This window comes from Marmota flaviventris, chromosome 13 (genome assembly GCF_047511675.1).
Source record: "Marmota flaviventris isolate mMarFla1 chromosome 13, mMarFla1.hap1, whole genome shotgun sequence".
Lineage (NCBI taxonomy): Eukaryota > Metazoa > Chordata > Mammalia > Rodentia > Sciuridae > Marmota > Marmota flaviventris.
Genome location: NC_092510.1, coordinates 104,743,867 through 104,749,837, shown reverse-complemented (window position 1 = coordinate 104,749,837; position 5,971 = coordinate 104,743,867).

The following is a 5,971-nucleotide window of genomic DNA, read 5'->3' as shown; positions in this document are numbered from 1 at the left end:
ACAGAGCAGACACTTCATAAAAATGATGTAAGAATATCAAACGTACATGAGAAGATGTTCTACAACATCAGACATAAGGGAAGACACATCAGTAAAGTTCATTGGCTCATGGTTCTAGAGGTTCCAGCCCAAGATAGAGTGGCCCCATAGTGCTGGGCCTCTAGTGAGGGCAACACATCATGGGAGCATGTGTTCACCTCATGAGGGAGGAAAGAAAGAGAGGAAAGGCTGGGGCCCCACATCCTCTTCGAGGCCACACCCTAGCAATGACCTAAAGACCTCCCTGGAAGGCCTTGCCTCTCTTAGGTTCCACCCCTTCCCAAGAGTGCCACCCTGGGGACCAAGGCCTCAATAACACCTGGGCTTTGAGGATCACTCACCCAAATCATAGTAAGTAGAGAGTAAAACAACACCCCTGAGACATGAGACAGTCTATGACGGTTGGAGATTACCTTACTTCTGTGTGCAGTCAGGAGATCAAACCAGACTGGTTATTGGAGAAGGGCAGAAATAGAGACTGGAAACTTGTTCTGGTAGTAGAAATTTTTTTCTGTGCTCCTTCGTACTTTCTCATTTTATGTTTATGACTCCATCAATTCTCTTCCATCTTTCCTACACATGGCGTGTTTGTGGGAATTGCCAACAGCTGGCTAGCCACCTCCTCAATATTTGTTAGCAAGCCTGGCCTGCCAAAATGGGTCTCCCTATCACCAGGACTTGTGCTGACATACTGAATGCAAATAGTTGAACCCCTGTCTAGTTAACACCACTTTGCAGCACATAATGGTCCTTGATCACCATCAAATGGCAAACAAGACTGTGACCAATGGTACTGAGATGCTGTTGAATTGTTGCCAGATAGGAGTCTGAAGAGGTCCCTCAGAAAGAAGAAGGGGGACCTCAACTCAGCCCTAGCAGATTCTTTGTTTATATCAGAGAAAAGAATTTCAGGATGTGTCAGAAAGAGTCAAAAGCAGAGATTTATTTGGGAAAGCAAGGAATACACACTTTCAGGGACAGAGAATGTGGGCCATCTTAGGAAGGAGACATGATTTTGGGTTCTCAGATTCTTCTTTTAAAGGGGACTCTGTAATACTGAATGTGAGAAGTAGGTGGGGGTGGCCCAGCCTGGTGAGCCCAAGATTCTTATCATGCAGCACAGGGTGCTTCACCATGGTCTATTTGTCAGGATCTTTAGATTGACAATATTTAGTCATAGATAATGTTTGGAATGTATTAATATCATAGGTATCTACAATACTTTCTCTTGGCTTTATTTATAAAGAAAATCTATTGTATGACCTAGCAATGCACATAAGCAATAGTTATCTGGACATGCATACTCCAAGATGTTAGGAACTTTAAACAAATTTATGTCCAGAGGAAACCAAATTTGGGGAATAAAGATGATGGTGTTTGTAAAGCTTATCATTTAAACTTAGAGTTTCTTTCCCTTCTCTGTTTTTCTCCTTTCTACCTACCTATATTTCTTCTATCCTATTTCAGAACCACTTCTAATGGCTGAATCTTGAATTGTCGGCCTTGGTTCATTTGGATCATGGAATAGTCCGTTAAAGAATGTATTACTGTCTTTTTCCTCCTGACATGTTCCTCTTTGTTGTTCTCAATTTATATACTCATCCACTGCTATCTTGGCAAATCCAGTGGTCTTGTTATGGTAGGCATAACAAAATGTAAAACTTAAATCCATCTAACATTTTTGGGGTGACAGTACTGGAGATTGAACCCAGGCACGCTTTACCACAGAGCCATAGCCCTAGTCATTTTTTAAAATTTCTTATTAGGATGTTGTGAAACTGCTTCCAGTCTCTAAGTTGCTGAGGCTGCCCTGTAATTCATGATCCTTCTAAACTTCCTACTCACTAGGATTATAGGCATGCACCAATATGCATGGCTCATCTAACTAATTTGCCATTGTGAAATTGTAAAGTCTGTCCTGAAATCAAGCAGATTGTTTGTGCCAATTGTGAAGATAGCTTCAATGTCCACACTCATGGTGGACAAAATGGGGCTAATTCTAAAATAAATTTGTCCTATAACTGTCACCACACTTGGGTAATAAAGTTTATTCCAAAATAGACTCTGTACATGGTGCATTGTAACATCAAATAAACTGTAACCCAACATAATGGTAGGAATTCACTTATAACCAAGCTACTAAGACTCTGCCAATCACAACAGTGCAGCTTAGACAATCATGTGCTATGGACTAATCTGACCAGACACATATAGTCAGAAATGCTGGCTGCAGCCAATCAGATGATTTCTGATATGGCACTTCCTTTTCTTTAGTGGTGAGTATAATCTGCAGAGGTGGTAGGGTTAATCGTCTTAGGTCCCAAGTACAACCTGGTTCTAGAACCTTTTTTACTTTTTCCTTGTCTTTCTTTAGGCAAGTTTTGCTAAATTAAGTTTTCTAATTTTTCTTAAAACAATTCCCATCTAGGAACCAGCATGAGAACCTGACTGCCTTCCTTCTGGCATTTGGTGGGAGTCAAAGACTATTTTCTGACCATCTTTGAGCCATCTAGGAGTAGAGAGCTGCAGTACCCAGAAACAAAGAAGAGGCTGCTTCCCCACCACAGGGTTCAAAGTTAAACCACAGCTTGAGAGCCCTGGGGAGGGGAGGAAGAGGGTGACAGCAAGAATACTACTTGATGAGACAGTCCAGGGGAAAACTGCGAGGATCAAACAGAGGAAATACAGAAATGAGACCCAGGAAACCACAGGGAATGCCAATGAAGGAGTCCCCTCTGAATGCAAGTCTAATCCAGATAGAATCCTTGTGGACACATGTTAGAGTCTGTAAACAAGTCAAAATAACACCTGGCATTTTGCCAGGGGAATGTTAGAGTTGGTAAACAAGTCTGGATAGTGCCTGGCAAAATGCCAGAGGGAGTGGTTTGAGAAGTAACAAAAACAAGCCATTAAGAGTGGAGATTCCTTATTGGTTGACTGATGTATCTAGTTTATGCTAATTAGATAAGCTGTGTGGAATGTATAAATACTGCTCCTGTCCTGCAATAAACGGCTCCCTCTCCTGCTGTATCAACGTACACAAGTTATTCGTCACCCCCCGGTTATTTTGCTGCAGCAGGACTGCGGCAGACACAGGGAAGAGAGCACCCATCAAGTGATATTTTCTTGTTCTTTTACTCTAGGGTAGATATTGGACTTGAATTGGTCAGAAGACAAGATCACTAGGCCTGCCTGCTGGAAGAGGTAGATGTACCAAATGCAAAGGGAGAAATATATTTGCTACTTGCTGGCTAGGCTCTGCAGGGTTCTGGCAAGACTGGCTGTTTCTGAGACAGAAACTTCATGTTTCAATGCAGTGTCCTGTTTTGACTATAAGCCTGGGACTGGCAGTATAATTACTGCAACCAGACCTCATTCCACCCCTGTAGAGAATCAGTGGATATTTCCTTATCTGAACATAAGCAGGTAAGCCATGGGGCCCCTAGATTTCACCCAAGGGCTGGAGCAGTGTGCCTATGCAGTGTGGAGAGAACAAAGTCTGTTTTGAAGACCTCCATGAGTGCAACTTGTTCACACTCAAAGCTGCAGTAACTGGATTACAGAAAACAGTCCTTTAACATCAAAGTAAATTAATAGAAACACACTAAGTATCATGTTCAAAAAACAATTTGAAAAAGTACTTTAAAAATATTCATTTTTTCTCAAAACTGTAAATCTTTAGTATGTATTAAACATTAGCTTTTGTGCTAAAAAAGTAATTGCTTAATTCTGGAAACAATATATCACAGTTGTGAGTATTTATTTAACAAGTAAAAGTTATGCAGTAAAAATAAAAACAATTGTAATATAAAAGCCCAGTTAAGTTGGTAATAATAATGAAATAAAATAAAAACAAGGATAATATCAAAATCATCCAATAGGAATTATGTATTTTAATATTGTAACTCATTTCCCCTTCATTACAATATCACTAACATTCATTCTCATTTCAGGAAGTGATGTTGGAGACACTGAGTGACTTATCTAAGTCATAGACCTGGAATGTGGAAAGTTTCACTCCAGGGACCACAGCGTACAAAAGAAATTCATGCACCTTATGAAGTTTTTCTTGATGTTGGAATTAGGTAGGTAAAGAGTTACTAGCAATGGATTATGACAGGAATATAAGAGGGTGGTGGGATGGTCTTGCTTGCAAAGTTTCAGTGGATGTCTGTGTGGTTGAGTGGTTGTTGGCATAAAATGGTAGAGATTATGACAACATGAGGGACCAGGTGGCAGCAATTTCCAGTACTGGACAAAGTTGTGGAAGAAGAGCTACAGACATAATGAAAGTGAATGAGGATGAGAAAAGCTGACACACAAAAATGGTCAGGACTTCAGGGGTGTGCCAGCCATGTTTCCTAGAGAGCTTAGCATTTTCTAATCCCCATTTTGAGTTAACTTTTGTGCATGGCGAGAGGAGGGGATTCAGTTTCATTTTGTTGCATATGGATTTCCAGTTTTCCCAACACCATTTGTTGAAGATACTATCCTTCCTCCATTGCATGCTTTTAGCCCCTTTATCAAATATAAGATAGTTGTAACTTTGTGGATTAGTCTCTGTGTCCTCTATTCTGTTCCATTGGTCCACCCGCCTGTTTTGGTACCAGTACCATGCTGTTTTTGTTACTATTACTCTGTAATATAGTTTGAAATCTGGTATCGCTATACCGCCTGATTCACACTTCCTGCTTAGAATTGCTTTTGCTATTCTGGGTCTTTTATTTTTCCATATGAATTTCATGATTGCTTTCTCTATTTCTACAAGAAATGCCGTTGGGATTTTGATTGGCATTGCATTAAACCTATAGAGAACTTTTGGTAATATAACCATTTTGATGATGTTAGTTCTGCCTATCCATGAACAGGGTATATTTTTCCATCTTCTAAGATCTTCTTCTACTTCTCTCTTTAGGGTTATGTAGTTTTCATTGTATAAATCTTTCACCTCTTTTGTTAGGTTGATTCCCAAGTATTTTATTTTTTTTGAAGATATTGTGAATGGAGTGTTTTTCCTCATTTCCGTTTCAGAAGTTTTGTCGCTGATATACAGAAATGCCTTTGATTTATGCATGTTGATTTTATATCCTGCCACTTTGCTGAATTCATTTATGAGTTCTAGTAGTTTTTTTGTAGACCCTTTTGGGTCTTCTAGGTATAGAATCATGTCTACCGCAAATAGTGATAATTTAAGTTCTTCTTTTCCTATTTTTATGCCTTTAATTTCTTTCGTCTGTCTAATTGCTCTGGCCAGTGTTTCGAGAACTATATTGAATAGAAGTGGTGATAGAGGGCATCCCTGTCTTGTTCCAGATTTTAGAGGGAATGCCTTCAATTTTTCTCCATTTAGAATGATGCTAGCCTGAGGCTTAGCATAGATACCTTTTACAATGTCGAGGTAAGTTCCTGTTATCCCTAGTTTTTCTAATGTTTTGAACAATAAAGGGATGCTGTACTTTGTCGAATGCTTTTTCTGCATCTATCGAGATGATCATATGGTTCTTATCTTTAAGTCTATCGATGTGGTGAATAACATTTATTTTTTTATTTTTTTTTTTTTTGTCAGTAATTCTTTTTTATTGTTGGCTGTTCAAAACATTACATAGTTCTTGATATATCATATTTCACAATTTGATTCAAGTGGGTTATGAGCTCCCATTTTTACCCCATATACAGATTGCAGAATCACATCAGTTACACATCCATTGATTTACATATTGCCATACTAGTGTCTGTTGTATTCTGCTGTCTTTCCTATCCTCTACTATCCCCCCTCCCCTCCCCTCCCCTCCCCTCCCCTCCCCTCCCCTCCCCTCCCCTCCCCTCTTCTCTCTCTGCCCCCTTTACTGACATTCGTTTGTCCCCCTTGTATTATTTTTCCCCTTCCCCTCACTTCCTCTTGTATGTACTTTTGTATACCTCTGAGGGTCTC